Raw genomic sequence first — 14,672 nt, forward strand, 5'->3', positions numbered from 1 at the left:
TTCCCAGTGGTGGGATGGGATGGGACCCCAGGGTTGGGATGGGACCTCAGGGGTTGGATGGGACTGGAAGGGACCCCAGGGTTGGGATGGGACCACAGGGGAGGGATGGGACCCCAGGGGTGGGATGGGACCCCAGGGGTGGGATGGGATGGGATGGGACTGGCTGGGACGCCAGGGTTGGGATGGGATGGGACCCTAGGGATGGAACCCCAGGGGTGGGATGGGATGGGACTCCAGGGGTGGGATGGGACCCCAGGGGTGAGATAGGATGGGACACCAGGGTTGGGATCGGACCCCAGGGGTGGGACCTCAGGGGTGGGATGGGATAGGACTGGGATGGGACCCCAGGGGTGGGATGAGATGGGACCCCAGGGGTGGGACCTCAGGGGTGGGATGGGATAGGACTACGATGGGACTCCAGGGGTGGGATGACACTGGGATGGGACCCTGAGGTTGGGATGGGACCCCAGAGATGGGACTTCAGGGGTGGGATGGCACCCCAGGGTTGGGATGGGATGGGACCCCAGGGGTGGGATGGGATGGGACCCCAGGGATGGGACCCCAGGGGTGGGACCTCAGAGGTGGGATGGGATAGGACTGGGATGCGACCCCAGGGGTGGGACTCCAGAGGTGGGATGGGACCCTGAGGTTGGGATGGGACCCCGGGGATGGGAGTTCAGGGATGGGATGGGACCCCAGGATTGGGATGGGACTGGATGGGACCCCAGGGGTGGGATGGGACCTCAGGGGTGGGATGGGACCTCAGGGGTGGGATGGGATGGAATGGGATGGGACCCCAGGGTTGGGATCGAATGGGATGGGATGGGACTTGATTGGACCCAAGGGTTGGGATGTGATGGGACCCCAGGGGTGGGACCTCAGATGTGGGATGGGATAGGACTGCGATGGGACTCCAGGGGTGGGATGAGACTGGGATGGGACCCCAGGGGTGGGATGGGACCCCAGGGGTGGGATGGGACCCGGAGGTTGGGATGGGACCCCAGGGATGGGAACTTAGGGGTGGGATGGGACCCCAGGGGTGGGATGGGATGGGACCCCAGGGGTGGGATGGGATGGGACTGGATGGAACCTCAGGGTTGGGATAGGATGGGACCCAAGGGGTGGGATGGGATGGGTTGGGATGGGATGGGACCCTAGGGTTGGGATGGGTCCCAAGGGGTGGCATGGGATGGGACCCCAGGGGTGTGATGGGATGGGACCCTAGGGATGGGATGGGATCCTTGGGGTGGGATGAGTCCCCAGGGGGGGGATGAGTCCCCAGAGGTGGGATGGGTCCACAGGGGTGGGATGGGTCCACAGGGGTGGGATGGGATGCGATGGGACTGGATTGGACCCCAGGGGTAGGATGGGATGGGACCCCAGGGCTGGGATGAGGCCCCAGGGGTGAGATAGGATGGGACACCAGGGTTGGGATCGGACCCCAGGGGTGGGACCTCAGGGGTGGGATGGGATAGGACTGGGATGGGACCCCAGGGCTGGGATGCGACCCCAGGGGTGGGACTCCAGAGGTGGGATGGGACCCTGAGGTTGGGATGGGACCCCAGGGATGGGAATTCAGGGCTGGGATGGGACCCCAGGGTTGGGATGGGACTGGATGGGACGGGTTGGGACCCCAGGGGTGGAATGGGATGGGACTCCAGTGTTGGGATGGGATGGGATGGGAACCCAGGGTTGGGATGGGATGGGATGGTACTGGATGGGACACCAGGGTTGGGATGGGATGGGACCTTAGGGGTGGGACCTCAGGGGTGGGATGGGATAGGACTGGGATGGGACTCCAGGGGTGGGATGAGACTGGGATGGGACCCCAGGGTGGGATGCGACCCCAGGGGTGGGACCCCAAGGGTGGGATGGGACCCTGAGGTTGGAATGGGACCCCAGGGGTGGGATTTCAGGGGTGGGATGGGACTCCAGGTTTGGGATGGGACTGGATGGAACCCCAGGGATGGGATGAGTCCCCAGGGGTGGGATGGGATGGGACCCCAGGGGTGGGATGAGTCCCCAGGAGTGGGATGGGACCTCAGGGGTGGGATGGGATCCCAGGGTTGGGATGGGACTGGATGGGACCCCAGGGTTGGGATGGGATGGGACCCTAGGGGTGGGATGAGTCCCCAAAGGTGGGATGGGATGGGACCCCAGGGGTGGGATAGGACCCCAGGGGTGGGATGGGATGGGACTGGATTGGACCCCAGGGTTGGGATGGGTCCCCAGGGGTTGGATGGGATGGGATGGGACCCCAGGGTTGGGATGGAATGGGATGGGATGGGACTGGATGGGACCCTAGGGTTGGGATGGGATGGGACCCCAGGGGTGGGACCTCAGGGGTGGGATGGGATAGGATTGGGATGGGACTCCAGGGGTGGGATGAGACTGGATGGGACCCCAGGGGTGGGATGCGACCCCAGGGGTGGGACCCCAAGGGTGGGATGGGACCCTGAGGTTGGAATGGGACCCCAGGGGTGGGACTTCAGGGGTGGGATGAGACCCCAGGGGTGGGATGGGACTGGATGGGACCCCTGGGGTGGGATGGGACTGGATGGGACACCAGGGTTGGATAGTTCCCCAGGGGTGGGATGAGTCCCCAGGGGTGGGATGAGTCTTCAGGGGTGGGATGGAATGGGACCCCAGGGGTGGGATGGGATTGGATTGGACCCCAGGGTTGGGATGGGTCCCCAGGGGTGGGATGGGATGGGATGGGACCCCAGGGTTGGGATGGGACCCCAGGTGTGGGATGGGATGGGTACCCAGGGGTGGGATGGGATGGGTACCCAGGGGTGGGATGGGATAGGATGGGATGGGACTGGATGGAACCCTAGGGTTGGGATGGGACCTGGATTGGGACTCCAGGGGTGGGATGAGACTGAGATGGGACCCCAGGGGTGGGATGCGACCCCAGGGGTGGGATGGGATGGGGTGGGATGGGACCCGGAGGTTCGGATGGGACCCCAGGGATGGGAACTTAGGGGTGGGATGGGACCCCAGGGGTGGGATGGGACTGGATGGGTCCCCAGGGGTGGGATGGGACTGGATGGGTCCCCAGGGGTGGGATGCGACCTCAGGGGTGGGATGGGATCGGATGGGACCCCAGGGTTGGGATGAGATGGGACCCCAGGGGTGGGATGGGTTCCCAGGCATGGGATGAGTCCCCAGGGGTGGGATGAGTCCCCAATGGTGTGATGGGATAGGACCCCAGGGGTGTGATGGGACCTCAGGGTTGGGATGGGACCGGAGGTGTGGGATGGGATGGGTCCCCAGGGGTGGGATGGGACGGGACCCCAGGGTTGGGATGAGTCCTCAGGGGGTGATGGGATGGGTCCCCAGGGGTTGGATGGGATGGGACCCCAGGGGTGGGATGGGATGGGACCCCAGGGGTGGGATGGGATGGCATGGGATGGGACTGGATGGGACCCTAGGGTTGGGATGGGATGGGACCTTAGGGGTGGGACCTCAGAGGTGCAATGGGATAGGACTGGGATGGGACTCCAGGGGTGGGATGAGACTGGGATGGGACCCCAGGGGTGGGATGCGACCCCAGGGGTGGGACCCCAAGGGTGGGATGGGACCCTGAGGTTGGAATGGGACCCCAGGGGTGGGATTTCAGGGGTGGGATGGGACTCCAGGTTTGGGATGGGACTGGATGGAACCCCAGGGATGGGATGAGTCCCCAGGGGTGGGATGGGATGGGACCCCAGGGGTGGGATGAGTCCCCAGGAGTGGGATGGGACCTCAGGGGTGGGATGGGATCCCAGGGTTGGGATGGGACTGGATGGGACCCCAGGGTTGGGATGGGATGGGACCCTAGGGGTGGGATGAGTCCCCAAAGGTGGGATGGGATGGGACCCCAGGGGTGGGATAGGACCCCAGGGGTGGGATGGGATGGGACTGGATTGGACCCCAGGGTTGGGATGGGTCCCCAGGGGTTGGATGGGATGGGATGGGACCCCAGGGTTGGGATGGAATGGGATGGGATGGGACTGGATGGGACCCTAGGGTTGGGATGGGATGGGACCCCAGGGGTGGGACCTCAGGGGTGGGATGGGATAGGATTGGGATGGGACTCCAGGGGTGGGATGAGACTGGATGGGACCCCAGGGGTGGGATGCGACCCCAGGGGTGGGACCCCAAGGGTGGGATGGGACCCTGAGGTTGGAATGGGACCCCAGGGGTGGGACTTCAGGGGTGGGATGAGACCCCAGGGGTGGGATGGGACTGGATGGGACCCCTGGGGTGGGATGGGACTGGATGGGACACCAGGGTTGGATAGTTCCCCAGGGGTGGGATGAGTCCCCAGGGGTGGGATGAGTCTTCAGGGGTGGGATGGAATGGGACCCCAGGGGTGGGATGGGATTGGATTGGACCCCAGGGTTGGGATGGGTCCCCAGGGGTGGGATGGGATGGGATGGGACCCCAGGGTTGGGATGGGACCCCAGGTGTGGGATGGGATGGGTACCCAGGGGTGGGATGGGATGGGTACCCAGGGGTGGGATGGGATAGGATGGGATGGGACTGGATGGAACCCTAGGGTTGGGATGGGACCTGGATTGGGACTCCAGGGGTGGGATGAGACTGAGATGGGACCCCAGGGGTGGGATGCGACCCCAGGGGTGGGATGGGATGGGGTGGGATGGGACCCGGAGGTTCGGATGGGACCCCAGGGATGGGAACTTAGGGGTGGGATGGGACCCCAGGGGTGGGATGGGACTGGATGGGTCCCCAGGGGTGGGATGGGACTGGATGGGTCCCCAGGGGTGGGATGCGACCTCAGGGGTGGGATGGGATCGGATGGGACCCCAGGGTTGGGATGAGATGGGACCCCAGGGGTGGGATGGGTTCCCAGGCATGGGATGAGTCCCCAGGGGTGGGATGAGTCCCCAATGGTGTGATGGGATAGGACCCCAGGGGTGTGATGGGACCTCAGGGTTGGGATGGGACCGGAGGTGTGGGATGGGATGGGTCCCCAGGGGTGGGATGGGATGGGACCCCAGAGGTTGGATGGGACCCCAGGTGTGGGATGGGACCCCAGGGGTGGGATGGGATGGGACCCCAGGGGTGGGATGGGATGGGATGGGACTGGATGGGACCCTAGGGATGGGATGAGAGTGGGATGGGACCCCAGGGGTGGGATGTGACCCCAGGGGTGGGACCCCAAGGGTGGGATGGGACCCTGAGGTTCGAATGGGACCCCAGGGATGGGACTTCAGGGGTGGGATGGGACCCCAGGGTTGGGATGGGACTGGATGGGACCCCAGGGTTGGGATGGGACCCTAGAGGTGGGATGAGTCCCCAGGGGTGGGATGGGATGGGACTGGATGGGACCCCAGGGTTGGGATGGGTCCCCAGGGGTGGGATTGGACCCCAGGGGTGGGAGGGGTCCACAGGGGTAGGATGGGACTGGATGGGACCCCAGGGTTGGGATGGGATGGAATGGGATGGGATCCCAGGGGTGGGATGGGATGGAATGGGATGGGATAGGACTGGGATGGGACTCCAGGGGTGGATTGAGACTAGGATGGGACCCCAAGGGTGGGATGCGACCACAGGGGTGGGATGGGATGTGACCCCAGGGTTGGGATGGGATGGGAACCCAGGGGTGGGATGGGATGTGACCCCAAGGGTGGGATGAGTCCCCAGGGGTGGGATGGGAGGGGACCGCAGGGGTGGGATGCGACCTCAGAGGTGGGATGAGACCCCAGGGTTGAGATGGGATGGGACCCCAGGGGTGGGATTGGATGGGACCCCAGGGTTGGGATGGGACCCCAGGGGTGTGGTGGGATGGGATGGGAACCCAGGGGAGGGATGAGTCTTCAGGGGTGGGATGGAATGGGACCCCAGGGGTGGGATGGGACCCCAGGGTTGGGATTGGATGCGACCCCAGGGTTGGGGTGGGATGGGACCCCAGATTTGGGATGGGACCCAATGGTTGGGATGGGATGGAATGGGACCCCAGGGGTGGGATGAGTCCCCAGGGGTGGGATGGAATGGGATGGGATGGGACTGGATGGGACCCTAGGGTTGGGATGGGATAGGATCCCAGGGGTGGGACCTCAGGGGTGGGATGGGATAGGACTGGATGGGACTCCAGGGGTGGGATGAGACTGGGATGGGACCCTCATTGTTCCTGTGCCCACACTGTGACCCTCACCATCCCTGTGCCCACACTGTGTCTCACACCATCCCTGTGCCCACAGCGTGTCCCCTCATTGTCACTGTGCCCACACCGTGTCCCACACCATCCTTGTACCGACATCGTGTCCCACACCATCGCTGTGCCCACACCTTGTCCCACACCATCCTTATGCCCACACCATGTCCGACACCATCCCTGTGCCCACACCGTGTCCCCTCATTGTCCCTGTGCCCACAGTGTGCCCTCACCATCCCTGTACCCACACCATGTCCCACACCATCCCTATGACCACACTGTGCCCCTCCCAATCCATGTGCCCACACTGTGGCCCCCCACCATCCCTGTGCCCGGACACCATGTCCCCTCACCATCCCTGTACCCACACCGTGTCCCCTCATTGTCCCTGTGCCCACACCGTGTCCCCCCACCTTACCTATGCCCACACTGTGTCCCCTCACTATCAATGTGCCCACACCATGACCCATAACATCCCTGTGCCGACACCATGTCCCTCACCATCCCTGTGCCCACACTGTGCCCCCACACTGTCCCTATGCCCACACAATGTCCCCTCATTGTCCATGTACAAACAGTGTCCCACACCATCCCTGTGCCCACATCGTGCTCCACACCATCCCTATGCCCATACCATGTCCCCTCACCATCCCCGTGTCCCCTCACCGTCCCCTTCTCCGCTCACCACGCCCGTGTCCCCGCACCTGCCCCACGCCCCGTCACCACTCCCTTGTCCCCTCAACCTCCCCTTCTCCCCTCACCATCCCCATCTCCCCTCACCATCCGCTGTGTCCCCTCACCAGTCCCATGTCCCCTCACCATCCCCTTCTCCGCTCACCATCCCCGTGTCCATTCACCATACCATTCTCCCCTCACTACTCCCTTGTACCCTCACCATCCCAGTGTCCCCTCACCAGCCCCGTGGCCCCTCACCATCCCCGTGGCCCCTCACCACCCCCTTTTCCCCTCAACCTCCCCTTCTCCCCTCACCATGCCCGTCTCCCCTCACCATCCCCATGTCCCCTCACCATCCCTGTCTCCCCTCACCATCCCCTTATCCCCTCACCCCATGTGTCCCCTCACCTGCCCAATGTCCCCTCCACAATGCCTTGTACCCTGACCCGCCCATGTCCCCTCACCATCCCCTTCTCCCCTCACCATCCCCGTGTCCCCTCACCACCCCGGTATCCCCTCATCATCCCTTTCTTCCCTCACCACGCCCTTGTCCCCTCACCAGCCCCGTGTCCCCTCACAATCCCTGTGTCCCCTCAACATGCCCTTATCCCCTCACCACCCCCATGTCCTCTCACCTTCCCCTTCTCCCCTCACCACCCCCGTGTCCCCTCACCAGCCGCATGTCCCCTCACCCCCCCCGTGTACCATCACCATCCCTGTGCTCACACTGTGCCCCTCACCACCCCCTTCTCCCCGCACAACCCCCTTCTCCCCTCACCATCCCCATGTCCCCCCCCATCGTGTCCGCAGCCCACCGTCGCCCCCCATCATGCCATGCCTGTGCCCTCAAACAATCCTGAAGCTGCTGGTGACGGGCTCGGCGCCCTCTCGCACGCGGGTGCTGATGCCCATCCTGCAGTACCCGCTGTACTCGGCCACCATCGCCGAGCTGGGGGCCGTGCAGCTCGGCTACTACCTGGACGACGAACGCTGCTGGGCACTGGCGCTGAGTGAGCTGCGGCGGGCGCTGGCCGAGGGCCGCCGGCACTGCTGCCCACGGGTGCTGTAAATCATCAACCCTGGCAACCCCACCGGTACCCTGCGGCACCAAGGGCTGGGACGGGACCCCAGGGGTGGGATGGCATGGGATGGTACTGGATGGGACACCAGGGTTGGGATGGGATGGGACCCTAGGGATGGAACCCCAGGGGTGGGATGGGACCCCAGGGTTGGGATGGGACTGGATGGGACGGGTTGGGACCCCAGGGGTGGGATGGGACGGGATGGGAAACCAGGGTTGGGATGGGATGGGATGGGACCCCAGGGGTGGGATGGGATGGGATGGGATGGGACCCCAGGGGTGGGATGAGTTCCCAGGGGTGGGATGGGACGTCAGGGGTTGGATGGGACTGGAAGGGACCCCAGGGTTGGGATGGGACCACAGGGGAAGGATGGGACCCCAGGGGTGGGATGGGACCCCAGGGGTGGGATGGGATGGGACCCCAGGGGTGGGATGGGATGGGACTGGCTGGGACACCAGGGTTGGGATGGGATGGGACTCCAGGGGTGGGATGGGATGGGACCCCAGGGGTGGGATGGGACCTCAGGGGTGGAACTTCAGGGGTGGGATGGGACTCCAGGGTTGGGATGGGACCCCAGGGGTGGGATGGGATGGGAGTGGATGGGACCCAGGGGTGGGATGGGATGGGACCCCAGGGGTGGGATGGGATGGGACTGGATGGGACCCCAGGGTTGGGATGGGACCCCGAGGGGTGGGATGTGATGGGACCCCAGGGCTGGGATGGGACTGGATGGGATGGGACCCCAGGGGTGGGATGGGATGGGACCCCAGGGGTGGGATGGGACCCCAGGGGTGGGATGGGACTGGATGGGACCCCAGGGGTGGGATGGGATGGGACCCCAGGGGTGGGATGGGATGGGACTGGATGGGACGGGATGGGACCCCAGGGGTGGGATGGGACCCCAGGGGTGGGATGGGACCCCAGGGGTGGAACCCCAGGGGTGGGATGGGACCCTAAGTTTGGGATGGGACCCCAGGGATGGGACTTCAGTGGTGGGATGTGACTCCAGGGTTGGGATGGGACCCCAGGGGTGGGATGGGATGGGACCCCAGGGGTGGGATGGGACCCCAGGGGTGGGACCTCAGGAGTGGGATGGGATAGGACTGGGATGGGAATCCAGGGGTGGGATGAGACTGGGATGGGACCCCAGGGGTGGGATGAGTCCCCAGGGGTGGGATGGGAGGGGATGGGATGGGACCTCAGGGGTGGGATGGGAGGGGACCCCAGGGGTGGGATGGGACCCCAGGGGTGGGACCTCAGGAGTGGGATGGGATAGGACTGGGATGGGAATCCAGAGGTGGGATGAGACTGGGATGGGACCCAGGGGTGGGATGCGACCCCAGGGGTGGGACAGGACCCTGAGGTTTGATGGGACCCCAGGGATAGGACTTCAGGGGTGGGATGGGACCCCAGGGGTGGGATGGGATGGGATTGGATGGGACTGGATGGGACCCCAGGGTTCGGATGGGACCCCAGGGGTGGGATGGGAGGGGATGGAATAGGACCCCAGGGGTGGGATGGGAGGGAACCCTAAGGGTGGGATAGGATGGATGGGATGGGATCCCAAGGGTGGGATGGGACCTCAGGGATGGGATGAGACCCCAAGGGTGGGATGGGATGGGACCCCAGGGGTGGGATGGGATGGGACCGGCTGGGACCCCAGGGTTGGGTGGGACCACAGGGGTGGGATGGGATGGGACCCCAGGGGTGGGATGGCATGGGACCCTAGGGGTGGGATGGGATGTGATGGGACCCCAGGGCTGGGATGGCATGGGAACCCAGGGATGGGATGGGACCCCAGGGGTGGGGTGGGATGCGACCCCAGGGGTGGGACCTCAGGAGTGGGATGGGATAGGACTGGGATGGGAATCCAGAGGTGGGATGAGACTGGGATGGGACCCAGGGGTGGGATGCGACCCCAGGGGTGGGACAGGACCCTGAGGTTTGATGGGACCCCAGGGATAGGACTTCAGGGGTGGGATGGGACCCCAGGGGTGGGATGGGATGGGATTGGATGGGACTGGATGGGACCCCAGGGTTCGGATGGGACCCCAGGGGTGGGATGGGAGGGGATGGAATAGGACCCCAGGGGTGGGATGGGAGGGAACCCTAAGGGTGGGATAGGATGGATGGGATGGGATCCCAAGGGTGGGATGGGACCTCAGGGATGGGATGAGACCCCAAGGGTGGGATGGGATGGGACCCCAGGGGTGGGATGGGATGGGACCGGCTGGGACCCCAGGGTTGGGTGGGACCACAGGGGTGGGATGGGATGGGACCCCAGGGGTGGGATGGCATGGGACCCTAGGGGTGGGATGGGATGTGATGGGACCCCAGGGCTGGGATGGCATGGGAACCCAGGGATGGGATGGGACCCCAGGGGTGGGGTGGGATGCGACCCCAGGGGTGGGGTGGGACCTCAGGGGTGGGATGGGATGGGACCCCAGGGGTGGGATGGGATGGGACTGGCTGGGACCCCAGGGTTGGGATCGGACCCCAGGGGTGGGATCGGTTGGGACCCTAGTGGTGGGATGGGATGGGACTGGATGGGAAACCAGGGGTGGGATGGGATGGGACCCCAGGGGTGGGATGGGATGTGATGGGACCCCAGGGCTGGGATGAGTCCCCAGGGGTGGGATGGGATGGGACCCCAGGGGTGGGATGGGATGTGATGGGTCCCCAGGGGTGGGATGGCATGGGACTGGATGGGACCCCAGGGTTGGGATGAGTCCCCAGGGGTGGGATTGGATGGGATGGGGCCCCAGGGGTGGGATGGGGCGCCAGGGGTGGGATGGGGCGCCAGGGGTGGGATGGGATGGGACTGGTTGGGACCCAGGAGTGGGATGAGTCTCCAGGGGTGGGATGGGACCCCAGGGGTGGGATGGGATGGGACCCCAGGGGTGGGATGGCATGGGACCCTAGGGGTGGGATGGGATGTGATGGGACCCCAGGGCTGGGATGAGTCCCCAGGGGTGGGATGGGATGGGATTGGATGGGACTGGATGGGACCCCAGGGCTGGGATGGGACCCCAGGGGTGGGATGGGATGGGACCCCAGGGGTGGGATGGGATGGGATTGGATGGGAATGGATGGGACCCCAGGCTTGGGATGGGACCCCAGATGTGGGATGCGTCTCCAGTGGTGGGATGGGACCCCAGGGGTGGGATGGGATGGGACCTCAGGGGTGGGACGGGACCCCAGGGGTGAGACGGGATGGGACCCCAGGGGTGGGATGGGACCCCAGGGGTGGGATCTGAGGAGTGGGATGGGATAGGACTGGGATGGGAATCCAGGGGTGGGATGAGACTGGGATGGGACCCCAGGGGTGGGATGCGACCCCAGGGGTGGGATGGGACCCTAGGTTGGGTTGGGACCCCAGGGATAGGACTTCAGGGGTGGGATGGGTCTCCAGGGTTGGGATGGGACCCCAGGGGTGGGATGGGATGTGATGGGACCCCAGGGATGGGATGAGTCCCCAGGGGTGGGATGGGATGGGACCCCAGGGGTGGGATGGAATGTGATTGGATGGGACCCCAGGGTTCGGATGGGACCCCAGGGGTGGGATGGGAGGAGACCCTAGGGATGGGATGGGATGGGATGGATGGGATGGGATCCCACGGGTGGGATGGGACCTCAGGGATCGGATGGGACCCCAGGGGTGGGGTGGGATGGGACTGGCTGGGACCCCAGGGTTGGGATGGGACCCCGAGGGGTGGGATGTGATGCGACCCCAGGGCTGGGATGGGACCCCAGGGGTGGGATGGGATGGGAGTGGATGGGACCCAGGGTTGGGATGGGACCCCAGGGGTGGGATGGGATGGGAGTGGATGGGACCCAGGGTTGGGATGGGACCCCAGGGGTGGGATGGGATGGGAGTGGATGGGACCCAGGGTTGGGATGGGACCCCAGGGGTGGGACCTCAGGAGTGGGATAGGATAGGACTGGGATGGGAATCCAGGGGTGGGATGAGACTGGGATGGGACCCCAGGGGTGGGATGCGACCCCAGGGGTGGGACAGGACCCTAGGTTGGGATGGGACCCCAGGGATAGGATTTCAGGGATGGGATGGGTCTCCAGGGGTGGGATGGGATGGGACCCCAGGGGTGGGATGGGATGGGACCCCAGGGGTGGGATGGGATGGGACTGGATGGGACCCAAGGGTTGGGAGGGGATGGGACCCTAGGGGTGGGATGGGATGTGATGGGACACCAGGGGTGGGAAGGGACCCCAGGGGTGGGATGGGATGGGATTGGATGGGACTGGATGGGACCCCAGGGGTGGGATGAGTCCCCAGGGGTGGGATGGGACCCCAGGGGTGGGATGGGATGGGACTGGATGGGAAACCAGGGGTGGGATGGGATGGGACCCCAGGGCTGGGATGAGTCCCCAGGGGTGGGATGGGATGGGATCCCAGGGGTGGGATGGGATATGATGGGACCCCAGGGCTGGGATGAGTCCCCAGGGGTGGGATGGGATGGGACCCCAGGGGTGGGATGGCATGGGACTGGATGGGACCCCAGGGTTGGGATGAGTCCCCAGGGGTGGGATGGGATGGGACCCCAGGTTTGGGATGGGATGGGACTGGTTGGGACCCCAGGGGTGGGATGGGATGGGACCACAGGGATGGGATGAGTCTCCAGGGGTGGGATGGGACCCGAGGGGTGGGGTGCGATGGGATGGAACCCCAGGGTTGGGATGAGTCCCCAGGGGTGGGATGAGTCCCCAGGGGTGGGATGGGATGGGACCCTAGGGATGGGATGGGGCCCCAGGGGTGGGATGGGGCCCCGGGGGTGGGATGGGGCCCCGGGGGTGGGACCACAGGGGTGGGATGGGATGGGAACCCAGGGGTGGGATGGGATGCGACCCCAGGGGTGGGATGGGATGCGACCCCAGGGGTGGGACGGGACCCTAGGTTGGGATGGGACCCCAGGGATAGGACTTCAGGGATGGGATGGGTCTCCAGGGTTGGGATGGGATGGGACCCCAGGGGTGGGATGGGATGGGACCCCAGGGGTGGGATGGGATGTGATGGGACACCAGGGGTGGGATGGGATGAGTCCCCAGGGGTGGGATGGGATGGGACCCCAGGGGTGGGATGGGATGGGACCCCAGGGGTGGGATGGGATGGGATGGGACTGGATGAGACCCCAGGGTTGGGATGGGACCCCAGGGGTGGGATGAGTCCCCAGGGGTGGGATGGGAGGAGATGGGATCGGACCCCAGTGGTGGGATGAGATGGGACCCCAGGGGTGGGATGGGACCTCAGGGGTGGGATGGGATGGGACCCCAGGGGTGGGATGGGATGGGACTGGCTGGGACCCCAGGGTTGGGATCGGACCCCAGGGGTGGGATCGGTTGGGACCCCAGGGATGGGATGGCATGGGACTGGATGGGAAACCAGGGGTGGGATGGGATGTGATGGGACCCCAGGGCTGGGATGAGTCCCCAGGGGTGGGATGGGATGGGACCCCAGGGGTGGGATGGGATGTGATGGGTCCCCAGGGGTGGGATGGCATGGGACTGGATGGGACCCCAGGGTTGGGATGAGTCCCCAGGGGTGGGATGGGATGAGATGGGGCCCCAGGGGTGGGATGGGGCGCCAGGGGTGAGATGGGACCCCAGATTTGGGAGGGGATGGGACTGGTTGGGACCCCAGGGGTGGGATGAGTCTCCAGGGGTGGGATGGGACCCCAGGGGTGGGGTGGGACCCCAGGGGTGGGGTGGGACTGGATGGGACCCCAGGGCTGGGATGGGACCCCAGGGGTGGGACCTCAGGGGTGGGATGGGATAGGACTGGGATGGGACCCCAGGGGTGGGATGTGACCACAGGGCTGGGACCCCAGGGGTGGGATTGGACCCTGAGGTTTGGATGGGACCCCAAGGATTGGAGTTCAGGGGTGGGATGGGACCCCAGGATTGGGATGGGACTGGATGGGATCCCAGGGGTGGGATGGGATGGCATGCGACCCCAGTGGTGGGATGGGATGGGACCACAGGGATGGGATGAGTCCCCAGGGGTGGGATGGGACCCCAGGGGTGGGATGGGACCCCAGGGGTGGGATGGGATGGGACCCTAGGGATGGGATGGGGCCTCAGGGTGGGATGGGGCCCCAGGGGTGGGATGGGGCCCCAGGGGTGGGATGGGGCCCCAGGGGTGGGATGGGATGGGACCCCAGGTTTGGGATGGGTTGGGACTGGTTGGGACCCCAGGGGTGGGATGGGATGGGAACCCAGGGATGGGATGGGACCCCAGGGGTGGGATGGGACCCTAGGTTGGGATGGGACCCCAGGGATAGGACTTCAGGGATGGGATGGGTCTCCAGGGTTGGGATGGGATGGGACCCCAGGGGTGGGATGGGATGGGACCCCAGGGGTGGGATGAGTCTCCAGGGGTGGGATGGGACAGGATGGGATGGGACGCCAGGGGTGGGATGAGTCCCCAGGGGTGACATGGGACCCCAGGGGTGGGATGGGATGGGACCCTAGGGATGGAATGGGGCCTCAGGGGTGGGATGGGGCCCGAGGGGTGGGATGGGATGGGACCCCAGGTTTGGGATGGGATGGGACTGGTTGGGATCCCAGGGGTGGGATGGGATGGGAACCCAGGGATGGGATGGGACCCCAGGGGTGGGGTGGGATGGGACCCCAGAGTTGGGATTGGTCCGTAGGGGTGGGATGGGACTCCAGGGGTCGGATGGAATGGGATGGGATGGTACTGGATTGGACCCCAGGGTTGGGATGGGATGGGAACC

The sequence above is a fragment of the Colius striatus genome, chromosome 11, assembly GCF_028858725.1.
Source record: "Colius striatus isolate bColStr4 chromosome 11, bColStr4.1.hap1, whole genome shotgun sequence".
In the NCBI taxonomy this organism is placed as follows: domain Eukaryota; kingdom Metazoa; phylum Chordata; class Aves; order Coliiformes; family Coliidae; genus Colius; species Colius striatus.